The following is a 27070-nucleotide window of genomic DNA, read 5'->3' as shown; positions in this document are numbered from 1 at the left end:
TTTGAGTCCAATTCTGTAGCCAACTGTGGATCCACTAATAGCTGTTCCATCTAGCCCACTTTTAGGTAATTTGCTAATCAGAATGTCATGCGGTACTTTGTCAAAAGCTTTGCTGAAGTCAAGACATATTATGTCCACAGCATTCCCACTGTCTACAAGGGAGATTACCTGATCAAAAACGTGTTCAGATTAGTCTGGCAGGATTTGTTCTTGACAAATCCATGCTGCCTTCTAGTAATCACTGCATTGTTTTCAAGGTGCTTGCAGATTGACTTCTTTATAATCCGCTCCAAAAATTTCCCAGGGATGGATGTCAGATGACTGGTCTGTAGATCCAAGGTTCCTCCTTTTTGCCTTTTTGAAGATAGGGACAACGTTAGCCCTCCTCCAGTCGTCCGGCACTTCACCTGTCTTTCATGATTTCGCAAAGATAATAGACAGTGGTTCTGAGAGTCCTTCTGCCAGCTCCTTTATTACTCTAGGATGCAGTTCATCAGGCCCTGGAGATTTGAACTCATTCAAAGAAATTAGGTGTTCCTTGATCATTCGTTTATCAATCTCAAACTGCAATCCTTCCCCTTCAGCTTGTACTTCACTTTTTCCAGGGGTGTGCCAAATAGACCTGCTTTTGGGAGAAGACTAAGCCAAAGTAGGAATTGAGCACTTTGGCCTTTTCTTTGCCATCTGTTATCAATTTGTATTCTCATTGAGTAGTTGAACCACCATTTCTTTCCTCTGTCTTTTACTATGCACATACCTGAAGAAAACATTTTTGTTGCTTTTAGCATCCCTCGCTAGCCTCAACTCATTTTCAGCTTTAGCCTTCCTGATGTCATTCCTGCACTTCTGTGGTACTTGTCTGTGCTCTTCTTTTGTAGCCTGGCCTTCCTTCCACTTTCTGTATGTGTCCTTTTTGTTTTCAGGTCATCTCTAAGCTTTTTGTGGAGCCGCATTGGTTTCTTCTGTTGTGTTCTATCTTTTTTCCTTATTGAAATTGCTTGTAATTGTGTGTTTAAAATTTCCTTTTTAAAAAAACTCCCATCCATCTTAGACTTTTTTTTTGTAATTAGGGCCACTTCCATGGGACCTTACTTATCATAGTTCTGAGTTTCTTAAAATTGGCTTTCCTAAAAATCCAGAGTACGCCTATGGCTACATTCAGGTTTTGCTTCCTTTAAAATCATGAACTCTGGTATGACGTGGTCATTTCCCCCCAGAATTCCCGTAACTGCTATTTTATCCACTAAGTCAGTGGTTCCCAATTGGTGGTCTGCGGACCCCAGGGGGTCCACGTAACCCACCCAAGGGGTCCGTGACACCATTCATATATTCACTATTCTTTTCTGGAGTCCACTGACGATGAATTCCTACCAGAAGTAAAATATAACATCACTGAGCACCTGCGTGATTTAGCGACTAGCTTCAGAGATTACTTCCCTGCACCTAATCCTGAAAACTCATGGAGAAGGAATCCCTTTGAATGTGGTAATGTACAACTAACAACTCGAGCAAGATGCACTTGCTGTCGTGACTTGTGTTGGTTCATTTAAATAATTTTTCAAAGAATATAGACTGGACCAATTCTGGATGACGTTTTTTCCTGATTATAAGAAGTTAGGTGAAAAAGCTTTGAAACATCTAGTTCTCTTTTGTTCCACATATCTTTGTGAACAAACATTTTCACATTTTTTAATTGGCTCAAGCATAGAAATCGGCTCGATGTTGATCCAGATTTGAGATTAAAAGTAGGAAATATTGAACCGGATGTGGAAGGGATTGTTCGGGACAAAAAGAGGCATCACATTTAGATTTAGTAGCAGCTAGACAAGTCATAATTTGTTCAATTGTAAACTCGACGTTAGTAAAATTAAATTCATCTTTACATTCCTAACTAAATCATGGTCATTTTCACAAACATCACAAATTTTATGGTCTATTTTTTAGTATACCTAAAATCCTTTGCTTATTGGAGGCTACCCCTTAGTTTCTCCAAAAAATTGCTTCGCACAGGTAACTACCATAGAGATAACAATTTTTTCAAAAGTAGGTTGTCCATGGCTTGGCATTAGAAAAAGAAGGGGTCCACAGTACTTAGCTAATTGGGAACCACTGCACTAAGTCATTCCCTATTAGTCAGTATCAAGTCAAGGATAGCCGATCCTCTCAACCCCTCTTCTTCCCCACTCCCTCCTCCAGTGTTTTCCAGATATGAAAAAATGAAATGAAATTAGTGTTTTTTCCTTAGCCCTGTGAAGTGCTCATGAAGCTTCAGGAAGCCTCAGTTTCGGTTCTAGTCACTTTGGAGAGCCACAGTATCTCTCCAAAGCAACCTGATTCAACTCAGGATCTGGCTGAATATGAAACATAGCTGTTCTAGGGCACAGTCATACGGACATCAAGAAATTTAACCTCTTTGTCATGACTGGAATATGCATTTATCTAGTCAATGTGAGGATAATTGAAATCACCCGTTATTGAAGACCCTTCCTCGTTTGGAGGCCTCCCTGATTTTGTTTTCCATCTCAAGGTCAGCCTGAGCATTTTGGTCTGGGGGAACAACAGCACATTCTACATTCATGTCACACCTACCTCAATTTTATTTGGACCTGAACGTGGCTCAAAACATACATAAAATCTGCCAAGGGATTTAAAGTGAACATAATTACAGGTGAACAAGTTGGATGCACTTGCTTGTTTTCATATCAACACTGCAACTCCACTTAAATCAGGCCGCATTTAAAGTGTTCCTGCTGGGGAGAATAAAAATGGCTAGAAGCAAAATCACTTCCAGAAATCTGCAACAAACCATGTAAGGAAGTATCTGAAATAAAGCCCTCTCCAGCCTTTACGATTTATAAATCAAACAGTGTCAACATCCAATGACTTAAATAAAACTGGAGGACAGATGTGGAATATGCTTAATTACTCCAGCTAAAAGTCTCTCCCATTCTTCTCTTGGTTTGGATTTCACCCTTGGGCTCAGCCGAAACTATTTGCCTTTTTTCCTGTTTATTTTCACCAACTGCAAAAAATCTTGCTCTGTTTGTGTCTTTCAGTGAAGAGGCTGTCCTTGCCAAAGTTTTACTTGTGCGCATTTGAGATTAATGCATGTAATCCAGGAGTAAAATTCTGCGTCATCAAATTATAATTACATAATCACATGGTGCCTGTGTGTTTCCCTGATTCTCTGTATTGGTTCATGTTATATTACTTGTGAATAAACACCATGTTTTAGCAGATAACATCACAAAGCCAGCATGGATCCTTATGGCCTGTGCAATATCAAATACTATTATTTATGGAACTCATTGACAGCCATGGAGACTTTAGAGAGACCATTAACTGTGACAACTCTATGATAGTTGATTCAACCATAGCTGAAACTTCTGCACAAACAGACCTTTCCATATGGGTGGGATGGGATGAGGATAGCCATCAAGTAAAGGGGGGAAGATATAGCAATTAAAACCAAGAGCAGCAATTTGTGGACACACAATTTTTATTTTTATTTTTTTGAAAGGGACATCTCAACATTTGTTGGAAAATTCAGGAGCTTCAAAAGAGGAAATTTTACACTGGAAACTCTATTTTCTATTTTTAATATGGACATCCTGCCTTTCCACTGTGCTTAAGATGACAAATGGCAATAAAAATACAATTAAATTTAATACGATCAATAAAGAGTCACTATATTTTAAACACCGGAGGACAGAGCTCAAGCTCATCCTAGACATGATGGTGACAGACTTATAGATCAGGGCCCTGCCTTCATGGTGCCGAGTTGGTGCCACCTGCCTGCAAAACCCCACAGTTTTACTCACCTTGGATGGCACTGGGTAATCCCGATGCCAAGGAAGCACAGGGTTTCTGGCGGTCATCCAGGTACCAGAGGCCCCCCCCCAATCCTCTTCCTGGTAGTCAGTAAGATGGCAGACACTTTTTTGGGGGGTGCTGAGTGAGAACTGCTCTTCCTTCTGAAAATGGGCAAGTCTTGTGGACTTGCTTTGCTCACCCTGAGCCTGGAGATGCCCCAGCCAGGGAAGAGAAAGGCACACACCAACCCTGTCCCTTGGAGCATCCCCCAAACACCCACACCCACCCACACATATCACTGTACTCTTCCTAGAGAGGGAGACTAGAGCCCCTTCCTCCCCATGGGTGTAAATGGTTTGGTCACCTTCCACCAGGACCACCCCTCGGATTGGCCCCAGAACAAGGTCAGACTAAGAGCCGTACTAACCTCACCCCCAATGAAAAAGTTGTTGTAAGTCCCCAACTTTTTCAATGCACAGCTGTGACGACCACCTTTGAACTTTCTTTGTTCGTTTCTATAATTAAAGGATCCCAACTCAGGGACAAGTTGTCAGAATGCTGCTCACTGGCTCTGTGACTCACTGACCCTTTTCTGCTGTCACAGCCTCCAGTCCAGATCTCTCTATTCACCCTTGTCCTTCACCGCTGCCACCATAAAATACTATACCTTACCTCAATTACATCAAGAATCCAATCCAGTTTATGAAACAGAAGAAATTTTACTTAACAATAAGTAAGTTTACGCAGTTTACAAAGCTTGTGGTTTCATTTGTCCTATTACTTTCCGTACAGTTTCAGATGTAACCCTGCCTGCTCTACCCACTAATCTACACTACCCACTAATCTCCTCCCAGTAAAATAATAAAACACATTGATCCTACACTGTGCTGACCCCCTATGCAGACAAACCCCGACTCTTCTCCTCTCTCCCATACACCCACTCTACTGTTGTTGTTATTAATTATATTATTATTATTATTATTATTATTATTATTATTATTATTATTATTTATTACATTTCTATACCACCCAATAGCTGGAGCTCTCTGGCCGGTTCACAAACTCACTGCTAAATGCCAAGCCAGACCTTTGAACCACCAGCCAATCAGCATTCACTTCACATTCATTTCACTTGCTCCCCCTCCCAACAGCATTAACCACTTACTATTGGAAGTCCAATCAGCACTTACAACCCAAATAGCGACAACCATTAAAACATTTTAAAAAATACTGAAATTATATAATTGGCAATAAACAGTAAAAAATCACAGCAACTTTGCCAGAAAGTCCCACAGCAGCTGAGAAGCTGTGCCTGTGTCATATAACTGACACAGCGCAGATCCGCAGCTACCACGGGGTTTTCCCCGTGCAAAGACAGCCCCCAGAACTGGATCTGCCCCTAAATCACTATGAAATGGGGATGCTTAGAATCGTAATGAGTGGAGGAAGAGCTAAACTTTTCCCCGCCTCCAGTTCTCCCTCAGACTAATTTTTTCCAGCTATTTTTCTCCTGGTGAAGCTCCGAGACCAGCAGTTAAACACACTGTCTTTTAGAAAGTTGTTTCTATGGGGGAGGAGGAAAAGCGTAGGCAGAATAAGAGCTTAACCCCCATCTCTACTGTGTTTTAAAAATATCCACTCCCTGCTTAGTAACAATCAGTGGCAGACCAAGTTCTGATATAAAGGCTTGGCCCTGTCATGTCTATTTCGACCCTCGGGGAACAATACCCACAATGACAGTGGAGAAAGAGCCACAGGAAATGTTTTTGACTCTGTCATTTAAATTCATTGGTTAGTCACCCAGAACAAGTCCCACACTGCCATAAGATTACAAGCGATTGCATGAGCACATTCATGTAAATTTAGTGCTTTAGATGGCACTATCCTGGCTCAATCTGTACTCTCCAGGCACCAAATCCATTTCTGCTTCTTCCTGTAAGGCAGTAACAGGGTCTAACCCACTCAATGACAGGCTTCTGGATCTGTGATCCCAATCCTGGATTACACCGGGATCCCTTGTGGCACACAGGACGGATTGACCTGGCTCTCCTGCCATTGTTGTCTGTTCCGGCATCCTAGAATCATAGAATAGCAGAGTTGGAAGGGGCCTACAAGGCCAGCGAGTCCAACCCCCTGCTCAATGCAGGAATCCACCCTAAAGCATCCCCGACAGATGCTTGTCCAGCTGCCTCTTGAAGGCGTCTAGTGTGGGAGAGCCCACAACCTCCCTAGGTAACGGATTCCATTGTCGTACTGCTCTAACAGTCAGGAAGTTTTTCCTGATGTCCAGCTGGAATCTGGCTTCCTTTCACTTGAGCCCGTTATTCCGTGTCCTGCACTCTGGGAGGATCGAGAAGAGATCCTGGCCCTCCTCTGTGTGACAACCTTTTAAGTATTTGAAGAGTGCTATCATGCCTCCCCTCAATCTTCTCTTCTCCAGGCTAAACATGCCCAGTTCTTTCAGTCTCTCTTCATAGGGCTTTGTTTCCAGACCCCTGATCATCCTGGTTGCCCTCCTCTGAACACGCTCCAGCTTGTCTGCGTCCTTCTTGAATTGTGGAGCCCAGAACTGGACGCAATACTCTAGATGAGGCCTAACCAGGGCCGAATAGAGAGGAACCAGTACCTCACGTGATTTGGAAGCTATATGTCTATTAATGCAGCCCAAAAGAGCATTTGCCTTTCTTGCAGCCATATCACACCGTTGGCTCATATTCAGCTTGCAGTCTACAACAATTCCAAGATCCTTCTCATTTGTAGTATTGCTGAGCCAAGTATCCCCCATCTTGTAACTGTGCATTTGGTTTCTTTTTCCTAGATGTAGAACTTGGCATTTATCCCTATTAAATTTCATTCTGTTGTTTTCAGCCCAGCACTCCAGCCTATCAAGATCACTTTGAAGTTTGTTTCTGTCTTCCAGGGTATTAACTATCCCACCCAATTTTGTGTCATCTGCAAATTTGATAAGCGTTCCCTGCACCTCCTTGTCCAAATCTATATAAATAAAAATGTAAATGTTCATTTGTTCCTAATCTAAAATCTCCTAAAGTTCTTCACCGATTGCTTTGAAATTTTGACACAACGTTGCATTCGAATACGCGCGTGTTTTTATGTAACTATATTATAGATGGGGACAAAAGTGTGTCTTAGAATCGAAGAAATAGGGTATATAAAAGCCCAGAGGCCTCCTCCAAGCCACTTATGCAAGTAGGAGAAGTCATTGTGACATCACGAACCAGTAGGCCAATCTACTGCCTCTGCCTTCTCTCCTATTTCCATGTTCTCTCCTATTTGGCGCCATCTAGCGATGTTTCTCGGAACTGTGGCCTTCTATGGAAGTTCCAAGTTCTGAAGAAAGGTAACTGCCAGGAGATTCTGGCCTAGCAGAGGGGCCAAAATCCACTAATCTCCTCACCACACCTGTGACAGGTAAAAACATGCTTTAAAAAAAAACAGCGCCATCTGTTGGACGTAAAAGCAACACATGCTGGTCAGGCTGGAAGATACATAAGCAGCAATGAAGCTGTATGGCGAATTCTTTCATTTCCCATACATGAACAAAGTCCAGCTGTTGTTCACTTAGCAGTACATCTAGAAAATGGACAACGCGTTTATTTCACAGCTGCAAATGTGCAACAAATAGCCCTGAATCCACTGGCTACAACGTTAACTGCTTTCTTCACGTTATGTCAAAATGACGTGTGCTTCGTTCCATGTAGAATTGCGTCGTGAACAAAATTACAACACGGGTGATCTTTTGTCGTATGTGCAATCAAATATTCCTAAGCTAACGCTTGAGCAAAACGGCATTTACGATCAAATAATGCAAACTGTCAATAACGGGGTTGGAGAAATCTTCTTCTTAGATGCGCCAGGAGGAACTGGTAAAATGTTCCTAATTACATTGATTCTGGTAGCAATTCGATCCCAAAATGACATAGCCTTAGCTCCTGCGTCGTCCGGAATAGCTGCGACATTGCTACCAGGTGGAAGAACTGCTCATTCCGCTTTGAAATTGCCATTGAACATGCAATTCATTGAAACTCCCACATGCAACATTTCCAAAGCATCCAGCATGGGAAAAGTATTGCAAAAATGCAAACTTATTGTTTGGGATGAATGCACAATGGCGCAAAAAAAATCGCTCGAGGCTCTTGATCGATCATTGCAAGATTTGCGTGGAAACATCAGACCATTTCAGAATGCATTAATATTGCTTGCAGGAGATTTCAGGCAAACATTACCTGTAATTCCTCGATCGACACCAGCAGACGAAATAAATGCTTCCCTGAAATACTCTACTTTGTGGCGACACGTTAAAATTAATTACAAATATGCGTGTCCAGCTGCAAAACGATCGATCAGCTGAGATATTCTCACGTCAATTGCTGGAAATTGGGAACGGAAAGGTGCCGGTTGATCTGACCTCAGGACGAATTTCATCGCCTCATAACTTCTGCAATTTAGTGACGTCAAAAGAAGAATTGGTTCAAAAAGTATTTCCCAATATTCAAACCAATTATAAGAATCATGATTGGCTGAATGAACGAGCTATTCTTGCGGCCAAGAACAAAGACGTCTACGAACTTAACAATATTATTCAGTCTAACATTCAAAGCGAGGCAGTCACATACAAGTCCATCGACACTGTTGTGGAAGCAGATGAAGCGGTTAAAACAGAATTTTTGAATTCACTCGATCTGCCAGGGATGCCACCGCACGTACTGCAATTGAAAATCGGCGTGCTAATTATCATGTTGCGAAATATCAACCAGCCAAAGCTTCGCAACGGCACGCGGCTTGCAGTAAAAAAATTACTAAGCAACGTCGTAGAAGCAACAATCTTGACAGGACCTTTCAAAGGTGAAGATGTCCTCATTCCTCGCATTCCTATGATTCCAACGGATATGCCATTTCAATTTAAGAAATTGCAATTCCTAATTCGATTGGCGTTTGCAATCACCATCAACAAAGCTCAGGGCCAATCTTTAGAATTGTGCGGTTTAGATCTAGACACGGATTGGTTCTCACATGGACAATTATATGTTGCGTGTTCTAGAGTCAGCAAACCAGACAATCTCTATATCTGCACAGACAATGGAACAACAAAAAAAATTGTATACCCACAAGCATCGTGAAATTAAACATATTAGAAACGTGCGCTTTCTCTTTTCTTTCTTTTCCATTTAACCAGACTGAGCCACAGCAATGCGTGGCTGGGTACAGCTAGTCATTAATAAAAATGTTGAAGAGCACTGGGCCCAGGACTGAGCCCTGCGGTACCCCACTCGTTGCCTCTCCCCAGTTTGAGAAGGTTTCATTGATAAGTACTCTTTGAGTCCGATTCTGTAGCCAACTGTGAATCCACCTAATAGTTGTTCCATCTAGCCCACTTTTAGCTAGTTTGTTAATCAGAATATCATGGGGCACTTTGTCAAAAGCTTTGCTGAAGTCAAGATATATGACGTCCACAGCATTCCCACAGTCCACAAGGGAGGTTACCTTATCAAAAAATGAGATCAAATCTGTCTGACAGGACTTGTTCTTGACAAATCCATGTTGGCTTCTAGTGATCACCGCATTGATTTCAAGGTGTTTATAGATTGACTTCTTTATAATCTGCTCCAGAATTTTCCCAGGGATGGATGTCAGACTGACTGGTCTGTAGTTCCCAGGTTCTTCCTTTTTGCCCTTTTTGAAGATAGGGACAACGTTAGTCCTCCTCCAGTCGTCCGGCACCTCACTCGTCTTCCATGGTTTTGTAAAGATAATAGACAAAGGTTCTGAGAGTTCTTCCGCTAGCTCCTTCATTACTCTAGGATGCAGTTCATCGGGCCCTGGAGATTTGAACTCATTCAAGGAAATTAGGTGTTCTTTGACCATTTTTTTATCAATCTCAAACTGTAATCCTGCCCCCTCAACTTCTGCTTCACTTTTTCCAGGGGGGGTCATAGACCCGCTTTTGGGAGAAGACTGAGGCAAAGTAGGAATTGAGCACTTCAGCCTTTTCTTTGTCGTCTGTTATCAATTTGCCATCCTCATTAAGCAGTTGAACCACCATTTCTTTCCTCTGTCTTTTACTACTCACATATCTGAAGAAAGCCTTTTTATTGCTTTTAGCATCCCTCACTAATCTCAGCTCATTCTGAGCTTTAGCCTTCCTGCCCCATTTCGGCACTTCTGCGCCACTTGTCTGTACTCTTCTTTTGTAGCCTGGCCTTCCTTCCACTTCCTATATGTATCCCTTTTTGTTTGCAGGTCATCTCTAAGCTTTTTGTGGAGCCACATTGGTTTCCTCTGTTGTCTTCTATCTTTTCTCCTTGTTGGAATTGTTTGTAACTGTGCCTTTAAAATTTCCTTTTTTAAATACTCCCACCCATCCTGCACTCCTTTTCTCATTAGGCTCATTTGCCATGGGACCTTACTTATAGTTCTGAGTTTATTAAAATCAGCTTTCCTAAAATCCAGAGTACGTGTATGCCTACACTCAACTTTTGTCTCCTTCATAATCAAGAATTCAAGTATGACGTGGTCACTTTCCCCCAGAGTTCCCATAACTGCCACTTTATCCACTAAGTCATCCCTATTGGTCAATATCAAGTCAAGGATTGCTGATCCTCTAGTTCCTTCCTCCACTTTCTGTAGGAGAAAGTTATCACCCACACATGTCAGGAATTTCTTGGAAGGGCCGCTTTTGGCAGTATTGGTCTCCCAACAGATATCAGGGTAATTGAAGTCCCCCATCACTACTACATCACACTTCCTTGAAACACTGGCAATTTGTTTCTCAAAAGTTTCGTCCTTGTCTTCTCCTTGATTGGGTGGTCAGTAGTAGACTCCGATTATCATGTTCTTTTTATTCCTTGCCCCATTTATTTTAATCCAGATGCTCTCGATGGGGCTCCCAGTCTGATCCGCCTGTATTTCTGTGCAGGGATAGGTATTTTTAACATAAAGTGCAACTCCACCTCCCTTTCTATTTCTTCTGTTCTTTTTGAACAAGTTATATCCTTCAATTACTATATTCCAGTCATGGGAGTCATCCCACCAAGTTTCAGTTATACCTATCAAGTCGTATTTTCCTTCATGTAATAAGAGTTCAAGTTCGTTCTGTTTGTTTCCCATGCTCTGGGCATTAGTATATAGACATCGAAGACCATGTGTTTTATAGTCTGGCTTTGTTCCTACATTGTTGCAGACACTATTTTGGGGCACTATTGGAGCTGTTCTCTGTATTGTGGTGCCTTGGCTTTTCCTATTGCTTTTCCACTCTGCTCAGCCTTGGCCAAGCTTTTATACCCCTCCAAGGATGTGACCCCAGCACCCTAGACAAACAACAAAACTGAAACAGGTTCACTACCTTCCTAACTCAAAGTATGGCAAATCCTGTAATAGTAAATGTTACTGTATCTTTAAGAGAATAGAACCATAAGGAGAACGGCAGTTAGATGGTCAGATCCTGGAGAACTGGAAGTGAGGACAGATGTTAGATTAGAGCTATCAGCACTAGCTTATTGTTATTAAACAATAGTTATAAAATGTCACTTTGAACTGTGCATTTTATGAAACAAATAACAACTGGAACTAGGAGTGAAATATGGTGTGAGTGAAGTACACCGCTGAAAGGAATATTTGAGGGTGCCATGTTCATTGACTCTCTCACATGATGCTGCTGAGGATGGAGGAGACTTAAGCAGAAATGTCAGATATTTTTGTGAGCTACTCACTGGGTTGATAAGACAGACATGCAGAAAACAACTACTTTTCTTAATATGGCAGGCACAGATGCAGTGAACCTGTACAATTCTTTTGATCTGTCTGCTGAAGGGAGAGACAGTTATGAGGCACTACTAGAAACGTTTGAGAAGTACTTCTGCCCTAAAAGTAATGAAACAGTTGGAAGATATAAATTTAGATCAAGATATTAGTAGGACTGCTTTTTTTGAAGCTGACTTGCAATTTTGGAGAATGGAGAGACTTTTAATTAGAGATCAAATTGTTTGGGGTACTAACAAATCTGGGTTGCAAATATGTCTGCTGAAGGAACCTAACTTGATGTTGGATAAGTGTGGTTATGTCAAGCAGCATAGGTAAATCAAAACAGTATTAGTCGCTGGCCATGGTTTTATCTGAACCTTGTTTCTTAAAATGATTTTTTTAACGATGCTTTTATTCTGTTTTTACTCTTTTATCCTATTTGTTCACCACTCCAAAATCTTTGCACAGGGAGCAGTATATAAATATTGTAAGTATGTAAGTAAATAAAGAAATAAAATAAGTAAATAAGAAAGCGAAGATGACAAAAGTGGAAGTTGCTGTGAAAAAAGATCAGAAAACATGCAGATCAGATAGCTGGTAAAAGAAGTCTGCCGTCATCGGGAGCTGTTATCTGTAAGCAGTGTGGTGTAATGCATGGATTAAATAAATGTCCAGCATATGGACTGATGAGTTTTTGTTGTAAGGGAAGAGTTTTCACTTTGAAAGAGTTTGCAAACAGGAATTCAGTGCAATCAGTGAATTCTACAGATGGTGCAGAGTGCTCGCCAGGACTGGCCCTCCCATGAGGCAGAGTAAATTTGCCACCTCTGGAGGAGGAGGAGGAGGAGGAGGAGCAGCAGCAGCACCACCACCAAGAGGGACACCAGCCACTGCCTCATTCAAGCAAGGCAGCACTGCATCAGGTGCTCCAGAGAGCCGTGCCAACTGCTCTCCTTGTGGCTTTTGCTTCTGGGAGAGAGCAGCTAGCAGGGCTCTCTGAAGCAGCCGCTGGCCTTCACCCTGAGGATCTTCTCAGGGCAATCTAGAGGGCAAATTCTCTGAAGTCCTGCAGTGGCTGGGAAAAGCAGCCACCGTGGCTCTTCAGAGAGCCAGCCAGGCCCAAATTCCTGGCGCTGAGGGGGGTCCTTTTTCAGAGCCAGGCACTGAGGAAGTGGTGTCCCAGGGGATCACCCATACAGGCAATCTGGAAGATGCCAAATTACCACCCTGTGATACATGGCTGTAGAAGAATGCCATTTGCTGTAAGACTGAGATTGAAGAATGAATTAGAGAGCTTGGTAAAATTAGATATTATAGTTGAAGTGGATCACCCAACAAATTGGGTAAATTAATTGGTAATACTGGAGAAGAAAAATGGGTCATTGCGGCTGTGTGGTTTGACAAAAAACATTGAATTCTAACAGTCAATTAATGATCCAAATCCCATGTAATGGCAGCAAATTGAAGGTTAATTAACCTACACTGGCCTGGTTCAGACAACACTCTAAACCATGCTGCTTAACCACAAAATGCATTAACCTTAATGCATTCCCGTAACCATTTTGTGGTTAAGCAGCATGGTTTAGCGTGTTGTCTGAACCAGGCCAATAAGTAGTTAGGTTAACTGTGAGTTAACAGTTAATAGTTAACTTTAACTTTCCTTTTCTTCTGTCGCCCCTGGATTATGGAACGGCCTGCCGAAGGAGATTCGTAATATTAACTCTCTCTGTGATTTTAAGGCAGCTTTGAAGACTAGTCTTTTCCGGCAGGCCTACCCAGATTAATGTAAAATCAAGAATTTTTATAATGTGTTGATTCCTGTACTAACGTTGTTCCCCGCCTCGATCCAAAGGGAGAGGCGGGTAAGAAATAAATTATTATTATTATTATTATTATTATTATTATTATTATTATTATTATTTGTTGTTGTTGTTGTTGTCCAGGTGACTTGCAAACAGCCTTGCTGTATACTTTTAATAAACCTTTTGGAAGTTACAGTTTTAAACAACTACCATTTGAACTATGTTCCTCAGCTGAGATATTTCATAAGCAGATACAGAAGGTTTTTGAAGGAGTAGCAGATAAACAATTGTATACTGATGATGATATAATGTGAAGAGCAAATATGAAGAAACATGATGCAAGACTGCATAAGGCATAACAAAAAGTAGAAGAGGCTAGACTGAAACTTTAAAAAGAGAAATGTAAATTTAGGCTATTACGAACTTGTGAACTTAGGAGAGAGAATTACAAGGCAGGATTTAGAGATTGAACAGAAAAGGGTACAAGCTACTGATGAGATATGTTGCAAAAAAAAATTGGGGCATGATGAATTTTGTGGGTAAATAAATTCCAAATTTCACACGATTGTCATGTCATTGGAGAACTTTGCTGTGAACTTGAGAAAAGATAAGAGCTTCCCCTGCTGGGGAGAGGAAGCAAAGTCCAGAGAGAAAGCTGATGACTGATTCGGTCTTGCTTGCCTTCCTTACTTATCAGGCATGTCCTGCTTACATTTGGTATTTAGGATGCTGTTTTAAAACGTTGCTGAGTGATTAATTCCTGCTTATTTGTGAGTAGACATGCTGTTCATGCTCATGTTTACTTCTCAGTAGACATACAGAGGCTTGGCATTTGCGGTGCCCTTTGAAAGTGCTGCTGAGTCAGTCCAGCTTACTCCTGAGTAGACATGCAGAGGCTTGCCCTTCTTACTTCTGAGTAGGCTTAAAATAAGTAAGACACACATTTGACCCCACCCACTCTGCCTTTAGACAGAATTCAGCTCCCAGGACCTTTGCCAGGGTGAACACTTCAGCCCTTGGACAGAAAAGAGTTAGCCACCCCTGTTCTAAATGGTACTGTGCAAGCTACCATTACCTAATGCATTTAATGTAATCAAAGTTCACAACCTATGTGTCCTTTACTGTAAATGAATTAATGGGAGCTGCCTTTATGCATGTATGCAAACACATTCCTAACAGTCTAGTCAAACCACCCAAGAAGTAACCTAAATTGACCAATTGGAAAGCTTTGGCATGAAATGTCCTCCACTCCTGAAGGATCCCCACCCCTGGAAAAGCCATTAGCAGCTGTTAGCAACCATCAAGGTTAAAGTACATTCACCCAACTCACATTTGACGGGTTCTCTTCCAGTCACAATTTTGTTCAGTTTTGTTCCATGAGTTCTCCTTGTCGCAAGAGAGATTATTGCAAGCTGTTCAGTCCTCCTACTCCCACCCACCTGGCTGCCTTCCTTGCTGATAAAGTAACGTATTTTTTACACTCAGGCTTTGTCTGTATTTCTGAATTGGTTCCCCACTATATCTAGCACAGCGTGCAGTCTTGCTTTGTTGTGTGTTCCATGCCTACACCAAGGCCCTTGTGTTTCTGTGTCTCAGTTAAGTGCATGTGTGAAGATGCATGTCTGTGCGCATGTGTTTTCAAGGGGACACAGTAACAGTACATAATAGTAGAGCATCAAGTAACATTCTCATTTATTCTTTTTGGTATAGAAGCATACTTCCTGGCATAGACTCCTGAGTAGTATAGATTGAATTCTTCCTGGCATAGAGTCCTGAGTAGTATTCATACAACATACCATGTTGAATATATATGTTTTCATATACCAGGTTATATGAATGTTATGATGAAATTCTGAATTTGATTCGTCTAATAAAATTGTAGCAACATGTAGCAATCTTTCACAAAATGCAAAAATTTCATCATAACATCCACACTTTTAAAAAGACACTCCTGCCAATACTAAGACAACAGCCAGGAAGCTACTGTAAATGCTGATTGTCATGTCAGTCAATTTTATTGCATATAACCATAGGTTCTTACAATTTTACCAGAAAAGAGACAACAGTCACACACAAAAGAACAAGAGAGAAAAGACTGAATAAGTTAATCAAATCAATTCATCATGCGCACATCTGACTGGAACAGCTTTTCAGACCGCTACTCTAAACCTTTTAGCAACCACAGCGAATAAAGCTACTTGAGTGGTTACGTTAAGATCCGTATTTACAAGCAGTTTACACATTTGCTCAGCCAGAGTTCTATCAGACATTCCTCCCAACAAAGGTGCAAGGAAGAATTTCCTGTGACTGGCATACAATTCACAGAAGAATATATATCGAATAATATCCCATATTTGTGGAGCCCTGCATATGCAAAGCTGTTGAAATATGGAACATTGGGAAGTATCCAATATTAGACCCATTCATTTCACTGCATCTCGTCTTAAGTAGGACTAACACTGGTTACAACCTATCTGCATATCTCCCATTCAAATATGAAGTCATAGTCTGGACGCATAGTTCTGTAAATGCTATCCTTAGCTCAGAGTGAATCAATGAATTAAAATGAGGGGAAAATCGATCACCCTTATAAAAATAGTACCACCTACTAAACCTTGTTGAATGGTTTCCTCATCTTTATTAGCATTCTTTGAGTATAACCAATCTGTAATTTAAACCTTATATTCACTTAAATGAAAGGAAGCCAGTTAGAGAGAAAAATGGGTCAGTCTATGAAAACAGGAAAGAGCCCAACCATCCCTATTTTTTTAAACAAATGGTGGTCAGGCATATTCATCAATTTTTCCCCAATAAAATATTTCCTTGTTCACAGTTATAGAAATTGATGGTAGTCCCACTTCAGCACAAAGAAGAACATCTGGAATACTAGAAAGAAAGGCTAGAATGCCTCTTCAAAATTTATTCTGTATAACCTCCAGATAAAATGTTAATTACAGGGATATGGTGGCAAACTAACTTCCAATGGCTTGTGGTGGATTTTATTGTTGGCAAAACTAAGTGTCAGTTAAATAGTTCTATATATATTCACACATTATGGGTTTTTTTTTTAAAAAAAAATTGGAACAATTTTTTTTTATGTATTGGAAGGATGTGTGGTTATTTTCTCTCTCTCATCTTATGATTTTCCACCATTGTTCTGTAACATTTAATTATTTAAAAATACAGCGGGGCAGCCTTAATAGTGTTTCCATTGCTCCAAATGACAGCTCAGATAGATGCGACAGCCAGGAGTGCCTACTATCAGCTTCGGCTGATATGCCAGCTGCACACTTTACTAGAGTTAGAAGACCTAAAAACAGTAGTGCACACGCTGGTAACTTTGAGGCTCGACTTCTGCAAAGTACATAGGGCTACCTTTGTACCTAGTCTGGAAACATCAACTAGTTCAAAATATGGCAGCCAGGTTGGTCACCAGTACACCTAGGGGTGACCATATTACACCAACTTTAAAATCACTTCACTGGCTGCCAATTAGTTTTCGGGTGAAGTATAAAGTGTTGGTTATTACCTTTAAAGCCCTACGTGGTTTCGGTCCAGGTTACCTGAGGGATCGCCTTCTCTCGTATAATCCGCCCCGCACACTCAGTTCCTCTGGGAAGGGTTTACTCCAGTCAGTCACAACTAGGCTGAGAACAGTTACCCAGAGGACCTTTTCTCCTGCCACCCCCAGACTGTGGAATAGCCTGCCGGAGGAGATTCGTTGCCTTAACACTCTTTCTGAGTTTAAGACAGCCACAAAGACTAGTGTCTTCCGGCAGGCCTACCCAGATCAATTTTAAACCTAAGAATTTTAATAAGTTGTGATTGTTATTTTAATATTGTATTGGCTTTATATGCTCTTTTAACTAGTTTTATGTATTATATTGTATTTAATGTTGTTCCCTGCCTCAATCCAGAGGGAGGGTAAGGAGGCTGCCAAATCTGATGTGCTTTTAATAATTGCATAGCAGGAATTTCGTATTTTCCCATCATAGGTTGCTTGCACACCAGAGTCCCTTTTCACAATGCTAAGGAATTGCTTTTTCATAATTAGCTGGAAACAGAATTAGAAGGAGCTGTTTGCATGTAATGGTGCAAACCTTGGGTGAATAAATCCAGATTTTGCTGCAACATGCGCTAGACACATTCCACATTCTTTTTTATTGGCCTGATCTGGATTTGAACATTATTTATTTATTTATTTATTTATCATACTTATACCCCGCTCCTCAGCCAAAAAAGGCTCTCGGAGCGGCTTACACTTAGCAAAAAAAGACAGTCCCTGCCCTCAGGCTTACAATCTAATAAAGACATGACACACAAGGAAAAGGAGTCAAGGAGGGAGGGAGGGAGGAGAGAGAGAGAGAGAGAGAGAGAGAGTCCAGCAGGAGCAGGCCCCGATGTTACTTCTGCCTGCTCCTGTCCCCTCGGTCCTTCTTCTTCCCCACAGGGCCAAGATGGCAGTTTGCCCTGTGGGGGGGGGGAAGAGTCCAGCAGGAGCAGGCCCCGATGTTACTTCTGCCTGCTCCTGTCCCCTCGGTCCTTCTTCTTCCCCACAGGGCCAAGATGGCAGTTTGCCCTGTGGGGGGGGGAAGAGTCCAGCAGGAGCAGGCCCCGATGTTACTTCTGCCTGCTCCTGTCCCCTCGGTCCTTCTTCTTCCCCACAGGGTCAAGATGGCAGTTTGCCCTGTGGGCGGGGGAAGAGTCCAGCAGGAGCAGGCCCCGATGTTACTTCTGCCTGCTCCTGTCCCCTCGGTCCTTCTTCTTCCCCACAGGGCCAAGATGGCAGTTTGCCCTGTGGGGGGGGGGGGAAGAGTCCAGCAGGAGCAGGCCCCGATGTTACTTCTGCCTGCTCCTGTCCCCTCGGTCCTTCTTCTTCCCCACAGGGCCAAGATGGCAGTTTGCCCTGTGGGGGGGGGGGGAAAGAGTCCAGCAGGAGCAGGCCCCGATGTTACTTCTGCCTGCTCCTATCCCCTCGGTCCTTCTTCTTCCCCACAGGGCCAAGATGGCAGTTTGCCCTGTGGGGGGGGGGAAGAGTCCAGCAGGAGCAGGCCCCGATGTTACTTCTGCCTGCTCCTGTCCCCTCGGTCCTTCTTCTTCCCCACAGGGCCAAGATGGCAGTTTGCCCTGTGGGGGGGGGGAAGAGTCCAGCAGGAGCAGGCCCCGATGTTACTTCTGCCTGCTCCTGTCCCCTCGGTCCTTCTTCTTTCCCACAGGGCCAAGATGGCAGTTTGCCCTGTGGGGGGGGAAGAGTCCAGCAGGAGCAGGCCCCAATGTTACTTCTGCCTGCTCCTGTCCCCTCAGTCCTTCTTCTTCCCCACAGGGTCAAGATGGCAGTTTGCCCTGGGGGGGGGAAGAGTCCAGCAGGAGCAGGCCCCGATGTTACTTCTGCCTGCTCCTGTCCCCTCGGTCCTTCTTCTTCCCCACAGGGCCAAGATGGCAGTTTGCCCTGTGGGGGGGGGAAGAGTCCAGCAGGAGCAGGCCCCGATGTTACTTCTGCCTGCTCCTGTCCCCTCGGTCCTTCTTCTTCCCCACAGGGCCAAGATGGCAGTTTGCCCTGTGGGGGGGGGGAAGAGTCCAGCAGGAGCAGGCCCCGATGTTACTTCTGCCTGCTCCTGTCCCCTCGGTCCTTCTTCTTCCCCACAGGGCCAAGATGGTAGTTTGCCCTGTGGAGGGGGAAGAGTCCAGCAGGAGCAGGCCCCGATGTTACTTCTGCCTGCTCCTGTCCCCTCGGTCATTAGGGCGTTGCTATGTCCAAACATGGACTCTATAGGTTAATCACAGGTTAAACAACTAATGTTAACATAAGTAGTAATTGTACATTGACTGTGGGTTATTTAATCCATAATTAACCTACAATGTTCGGGTTCAGTCATCACATAGCATCCTTCAATTGGCCTGATCAAGCGCTGAATATTCAAAATGGCCACAGAACGTGCCTAGCACGTGCCATGGTAAATCATGGGTCAATTAATTAACCCATGATATACTGTGGTTACATGCAACCCAGGTCAAACTGAGATATCATAAGAGCACGATATCATCCAGCAATGCCTTTCCCCGTGACCAAGATCCTTCAGTAAAGTTTACTCAGAAATCAGTCTTATTCAGCTAAGATCCCTTCCAACATTAATCAAAAATTTCCGGCTTGCAAGTCCAGCCTGTTTTATTGCTGAGGGATTGCTGGTGATTAGCCTGGTAATTGCTCCTTGAATAGCCTTTCTTAATTACCCTTTAATGTCAGTTCCTATTCCAGGGGTGAGGGGTAGGCTTTAATCACTTGACTCCTCCAATATTTTTCTTCTTATTTAACAAAGCAAAATAGCATTATTTCATTATAGGAACTAATATGGTAAATTAATGAGAGAAATCAATAATGTGAATAGGAATTCACATTAAGGGGCAACTCAGAAAGGCTATTCAAGATGCAATAAACAGGGTATTCATCAAGAGTCATCTCCCCACCCAGCCATGCTCAACAGGAATTAATATAACAAGTAAAACTTGCAAACAGGTTGCTTCTGCTTGAAAATCAAAATGGAGTTGTATATATGAAAAAGGAACTGTAGTTGACTACAAGCCGAACACAAGTCAGTAGCGCAATGCAACTGCAAAAAAAAAGGCTAGTGCAGTTTTAGGCTATGGTAACAGAATCGACGGTTGGATGGACGCAGTTAACCTATCCAGCCAATGGAACAGCTTCCACCATCAGAATAGGTAGGGAGGCGATTCCTCCACTCCATGTTCCCTCAAAATCTTGGGAGGACCCTCCAGAGCAGATTTTGGGGGAGGACAGGGGGAACTCCACTGGTGCGACACTGGATTTTGCCTATTGTTTGAAGGCAACGGATATATTTACCCTGGAGAATAGAAGATTAAATGGGGATATGATAGCACTCTTCAGATACTTTAAGGTTTGTCACATAGACGAGGACTAAGACTTATTCTATGCTACTCCAGAAAGCAGGACTATAACTAACTAGCTAAAACTACAGGAGGGTTGATTTTAGTTGAACATCTTAAAGGTAGAATCATAGAATAGTAGAGTTGGAAGGGGCCTATAGGGCCATCAAGTCCAACCCCCTGTTCAATGCAGGAATTCACCTTAAAGTATCCCTGACAGATGGCTGTCCAGCTGCCTCCTGAAGGCCTCTAGTGTGAGAGAGCCCACTACTTCTGTAGGTAATTGGTTCCATTGTCATACTGCTCTTATAGTCATGAAGTTTTTCATGATGTCCAGCCGGAATCTGGCTTCCTGTAACTTGAGCCTATAAGAACAGTTTGACAATGAAACAATTATTGGTGTAAATGGGTGGGTTCTCCCTCACTGAAGGTCTTCAAGCAGAGGCTGGACAGCCACCTGTTGGGAATGCTGTAGCTCTGTTTTCCCTGCATCAAGCAGGGGGGTTGAGATAGATAGCCTACAAGGCTCCCCCAGCTTTATGATTCTAGCCTTCAAAAAAATCAATAGCACTTTGCCAGTCCAAGCTGGAGAAGCTGGTGTTGCAATTATGCAGCAAAACAAAGCAAAACAAAAAACAAAGACGTGTATCACATCTTGTTTATCATTTAAAAAAATGCTCCCTGGTCAGATTTATTAATCCAATATATTCCCTACTTAACCCAAAGAACCCATGTACTTTTACCTAGGGCTGCCAAATCGCATAGTATGCCACTCTTTTATTCAAGGTATTTCCTTTCTTTTCTGATACTTGTTAAAAAGAAGATATGCTATTACTATCACATAAAACTTGGTGGGAACATGGGAGAGGGCCTTCTCGGTGGCTGCTCCTGTGCTTTGGAACTCTCTTCCCGGGGAAGCTAGAGTGGCTCTCTCCTTGATAGGCTTTCAGAAGCAGACAAAAACTTATTTGTTCCGGCAGGCCTTTGGAGAATAATCTGGTCCTCCATCTATGTTAAGGACTAAATTGTCCTTAAATGTTAAATTGTCGTGTATTTTAAAACTTTAATGTTTTAATATTTTATTTTATTTTAATTTTTGTACATTTTCCCCCTAGATTTCAAAATGTATATGTTTTAAATTATGTAAGGCCGTCTTGAGACCCAGTATTGGGCAAAAGGCGGGGTACTAATAATAATAATAATAATAATAATAATAATAATAATAATATAGTTTTTCTTTGTTCGTTGGTACTGCATCTTTCAGATAAGTTAATTAAGCAAATTCTAGGCTCAAAGGTGATAGTATATTTTAATTACTAATATTAAAAATAATTTATTTTCAGAATCTTCTTGCCTCACAATTCCACCAACAATGCATTTACTCTTCTCTTTCCTTTCACACTTCCAACAAATAAAATTTTGATAGAGCTTATATAAATGTAAAGGAGTCATGTACTAATAAGGCAGATGCTTAATTGAATTTTCTATTAAAGATATAGAGGCTGTTTATCTGTTTAATTTGTTTCAAATATATGTCCACATTTCATGTCATATTCTTTCTTCAAATATTTCTCCCATCTTTTAATGTAATAGGATCTTCTATTTTCTTCAATCTACATTATAATTTGGTAGGTTTGAGTTAGCATCTTTTGGGGTTTCTCCCAAATGATCGTCTCATATTTATTTTCTTGTCTTAATCCTCCTTCCTGATTTCTTAACCAGCTATTTAAAACATCTCTAATTTGAAAATATTCAAACAATACCAGTCCTGTATTAAGCATTTTATTCTCCAATTGGTCCAAATGCTTAACATGATTATCATCAATCCAATCAACAAATTTGTCAACCCCATAATGTTGCTATTTTATAAAATTACCAATTACTCCCATTTTTATTAAATTGTGGATCAAATAAGACTGATCCCTATGGTGATTGTGAAGGACATAAATAGTCTCATAGTTTATCCCAAACTGTCAGTAAGACTGCAATAATATAACTGATTTTCCACTAATAAATGTCTTTCAGATTCATCCAGTGCCAATGCTTCGTACTTAATTTACTAATTTGTGTGGCTAGCTCTATTTTCTTTTCTGAAAACTAGCTGAATTCATGTTTGTTTGTTTTTTACATTTCAACAAAATTATTATTTCAAAATGCAGCAGCAATAGGTGGGGAAGGTGAGGCAGCAGCTTCAGAATTCAGGGATAAGGAAATATTGCAGACCTTTATATAATGAAATTGTCAGAAGGACTTCTCTTTCGAAAAGCTCATCATAAGAGGAGAAATGGCACAACTTTGAGGACACAACTTTTTGATCATCCAACTGCTTCAGCAATGTTATTAAGGATTAAAGAAGAAATTAGATGCACAACGCTAGCGTATAAACTGTACTTAACAAGACTTCCCCTGAGCCTTTAACCTTTATAATCCCCAGATGACTAAAGAAAAGCCTTTGCCGCTTTCCTGGCTGTGAGGGGCTTCGCTTTTTCTCTCAGAAGAATTTTTGATTTAAGTCTTGACCTTTAGTTTCATTGTCATAATTTACGTTCAGGCAAAGCAAACATGATTCATGATAGTGCACATTAGAAAAAGGGGAAGAATCCTAACTTCAAATTTGATGCGGAAGAATGACTTTGAAAATTCAGTGCAACAGAGCTAGATAAGTTTTATTTTTAATTGAAATAAAAGAAAATCAACTTCAAAAAACAAAGTTACAGGAATAGGAATGGATCTTAATCAAACTGTTATATAAGTTCTTTTGCCCTTAGGGACGAGATCCAATTCAGCCCCCAAGCACGACTCCACACTTTCAGCGACAGAGGGTTCAAAAGCGCTTTTCCACTGAAACACCATTTATTTTGCAACTTAAAAATGGAGTGATTATACCACATTGTCAGATTACAATAAAAAGGTGAAGAACACCAGTATGCTCCGGCCTTGCACCTCCATATTCTCAGCTCTGATATACACACCTGTGAAACCTTCAGAAATACTACTAGCCTCATCCTCTTGAACTCAAATTAAGAGGGATTTTTCAACATTCCTATTTCACATGCACCCAAGGCCCGCACAATTATAAAACAAAAAGGGAATAAAATGCATAAAGCCATATTTCTGCAACTCTATAACTCTATGACTTGACAAATTCTATGAGGAGACTGGACCAGCCCAATCCACATTTTGGCCAGAGACAGAACAGGAGATGGTGTGCGCTGTCCCCACACTCAAGTCAAGCTGCATTGTATCTAAAGCCACTTAAGTTCTCTTTGCAGATGAGGCAGAAAATCTCACAAGCACCTCTCCCTATCCCCTGGCAGTAAGAATACAACAAAGTAAGTAGCTAACCAGTTGCTACCCTTTCATGGCATCCAAATTCTGCTGTCTGAGGTGTCCATTTCATCCTGCCTAATGGTAGGGCCGGCCCTGAGAAGAGGAAAACAATCCTACCTGGTTCAGTGCAGTTCTTGAAATAGAGATGTTGAGTTTCCTCGGGATTATCTGTGACATTTTCCTCAGGTTTCTGCAGTAGCCTTCGCCCAATCCATTTGTCACTAGTTTCCAAAGCGGAGTTCAGAACATCATAAACTAGAGAGGAAAAAGAACCAGATAAATATTGTATTTGGGGAGGGGAGACCCAGCTTGACACCACATCACATTCATACAGTGATGAGATGCACCAGCATACGATGTTCTACTGTAGTAATTGCAGCTACATAGTCTGAGGACAAAAGTTGATGGAGAGGGCGATATGGTGATGGAGGAATGGAGAGGTGGTCAGTACAGATTTATCACACAAAGTCAAAGGTTTCCACTTGTGCTGCTTCTACAATGATCTTACATCTCCTTATCGTTATGCCTCTAGATTAGTCTTCTCCAAGCTGGTGCCCTCCAGATATTTTGGACTTCAGTTCCCATCAGCCCCAGCCAACATGGCCAATGGTCAGGAATGCTTCTCTAAACCCTTCCATTGCAAAAGATAGTTTTCCCCCCCAGTATTGTGCAAGTTAGTTGCATAAATTATTTTAAATTTTCTATATGTATTTTTTTATGCTGTATTTTTATATTGTATTTTATTATTTTATGAATTGTTGTAAACCGCCCAGAGAGCTTCGGCTGTTAGGCAATATAGATATGAATAAATAACAGTTATAATAAATGCTGAAAATATTGACTGTAGACAGGTGTTAAAGCTAAGAGTCAGGGCATCATATACTGTTGGACAAGCAGAGTATTAAACAGTATTAAAAATATACTGTTGGACAAGCAGAGAAGGAAGAAATTGGTGGCTAGAGAGATCTGTGTAGACTCTTAACAAGATGGGCATTATATAGTGTGTTGAGGGCCAACTCAAGACATTTTGCTGCCAAGGCAAGATGGTGCCCCTTGTCCCATTCCATGGACAGAAGCCAACTGGACTAGCAGTTCAACCCTGGCAACGGGATAATGTCCTCCACCGCACAGTGCAACAGGCTAGTTTAAGGGAGTGCAGGACAGGCTATACTGAACATACAATTCTGTCCTCCAGTGAGGGATATGGTCAGGGGTTTCAGGTGAAACAGTTGGGGGGCTGCATCCTCTGCCACCTTAAGCAGTTACCTCACTCTGCCTAATGGTAGGGCCGGCCGGCCGACCTTGAGTGAATTTCCATATCTCCTAAACAGATAGGTTGGCAGAGCTGGAAGTGACCTCAAATAAGATATGAAGTGGCCCACAAGGTAGGGAAGGAATTAGAACTGAGAACTCTTAGCTCAGCCAAACTAGAACATTTTGCAGGAAAACCCAAAACAACTGAGGCCAAGAAAAAGGAGACAAATCAATTAAACAAATTGTCATGGCTGAAATATACAAGGGCAGCTAGTTACGGAAGATAAAAAAAAAGAAAAAGAAACTGATGTGAAAATTAAAACATGTATTTATTATTTAAAATATTTCTAGGCTGCCTTTGAAGGCAAGATCCCTCCCAAACTTAATTTGAAACAAGCCAGACCAGTGGTTCATCTAGCTGACAATAGCTTCCTTTGATCTCAGCAAGGCTGCTTTCCAACTCCGCCATTTCAAATCCTTTTAACCAGAGATGCCAGAGGATTGTAGCTCGATGGAAGAGCATCTGCTTTCCATGCAGAAGCTCCCAGGTTCCATCCCCGTCTAGGAAGGAATCCTGCCTGGAACCCTGGAGAGACACTGCTGCCACTCAGGGCCAACAATACTGAGTTAGTTAGTTGAACCCCTGGTCTGACTCAGTATACTGGGGCTTCCAAGTCCCTAAGAACCTGGGGCTTTATGTTACCGGGCTGTATGGCTCTGTTATTGGCCTATATGGCTCCTCATACACAACAGCACCCCCTGAGTTTTGCTATCCTCTTCGTTTCAACTGAGCTTGAAACTGCAAACAAAATTTAAACAAAACAAATAGCTATGGAAAATTATTAGAGCAAGGAGTATTAAAGCCTTCCTGAGGCAACTGACTGTGAGTGTCCTACTCTTGACTGTAGCAAACACCGACTGCAAAGAAGTCAGAAAACCTTCAAGCCTACAGTTGGTAATCCAGTGGGGTTCAGGCTGTAACAGAGGTGGTCTCAGTCCAGGCATAAATCAGGAAGAGTAGGTCAGACAAGAAGAGCAGGCAGCAGCAGGAGTACCCAGGATTACAAGCAAGAGGTCAAAAACACGGGAAATAAATCAGGTATATTATGCAGTCCAGAAGCAGGGTCATTAGGTAGTCCAAAAACTCTGAAAACAGGGCACAATTCAGGAGGCAAGATACTAAGCAAAGCAGGAAGGCCCAAGTTGTTCCAAGGGTAGCTGGCTTTCCAGAGAAGGTTTTTAAGCCCAAAGCTTGCTGGACCCCTCCCAGAGCTTAGCTGCAGTAATCAGAGCTCTCTTTTCAGAGCCCCACACCTGAGAAGTCGCTTTGTCTCGAGGAGACCTTCTCTGGATGCGAGCATTCCTTCACACAGGAGCCCTACTAGCCAATCCCTTGAGGTGATGATGGTCATGGGGGCTCAGGGGGTTGTTCAGCCTCTGCCCCAGAGGCAGAGTCCCTTTCTTCTGAAAAGGATAGCCTGGCAGCTATCTCCCCTGAGGGCTCAGGCCCCGTGGGTCTGGTGGCAGCTCTTTCTCTGAGGACTCCTCCAGGTGGGGCATGACAGTGGAAAACAGAATCCTGGACAAGATAGAGCCTGGCCTAAACCAGCCAAGGTAATTTTTATGCTCTTGTAAATTACTTATATATGTGTACAGATTGCAGAAAAAAAGTAACTTGACTTGCATGGAGATGGTCTGCTATGGGCCTTATTAGCTATGTGTGAAGCGTATTCTCTGCTTTTGTTTCAGAGGAGACGCTGGTGAGCAAAACTTTGGGATGGCAACTTCAATACAAACACATGGCACCTCTCCTCGGGGTTTTTTGTTTTGTTTTTGGCAAGAGCCTGTTCATCCTGGAAACTTGCATGTTGCTCCGATTAAGCAAGGAGCGCATGTTCATGCGCCAGTAACATCTGGCAGGGCTGCAAACATTGAGAAAACAGCAGGGTGCCCATTGTATGCAGTACAGCTCAACCCATTTCAGCAGAGTAGAGCTTTATGCCAAGTTTCCATTACAAAAACGTTTCACTCTTTCTTGCTTCAGTTAAACACATTACAGTCCTTCCTTCCTTCCCCACACACTTCCCTTCCCTTTGGACTTTTCCTTGTAAGATTTTGGGGTAATACAGAACTCAGCAACAGAGCTGCTGGACAAGTTCAGTCACACAGGTTCCACTATGGCATGACACGTAAAACAACTGTTTGCTTTC

The 27070-nt window shown here is 42.1% G+C and overlaps 1 protein-coding gene across 2 annotated transcripts in view; it reads right to left on the bottom strand.

Moving 5' to 3' along the window:
* The window catches only part of SLC24A3 (solute carrier family 24 member 3), a 161793-nt gene extending 137940 nt beyond the window's left edge, over positions 1-23853 (bottom strand). Inside the window, exon 1 of one of the 2 annotated variants that reach the window (XM_063130173.1) lies at positions 23724-23853. The gene's annotated coding sequence lies outside the window, so the exon portion shown is untranslated. The remainder of the gene's footprint in view (positions 1-23723) is intronic. The other variant, XM_063130174.1, reaches the window with a different exon arrangement.
* Between the last annotated feature and the right edge of the window lie 3217 nt (positions 23854-27070).

The sequence above is a fragment of the Elgaria multicarinata genome, chromosome 7 (genome assembly GCF_023053635.1).
Source record: "Elgaria multicarinata webbii isolate HBS135686 ecotype San Diego chromosome 7, rElgMul1.1.pri, whole genome shotgun sequence".
Classification (NCBI taxonomy): Eukaryota; Metazoa; Chordata; class Lepidosauria; order Squamata; family Anguidae; genus Elgaria; species Elgaria multicarinata.
Note: the sequence above shows the minus strand (reverse complement) of the source record. Positions and strands in the feature narration are given on the sequence as shown.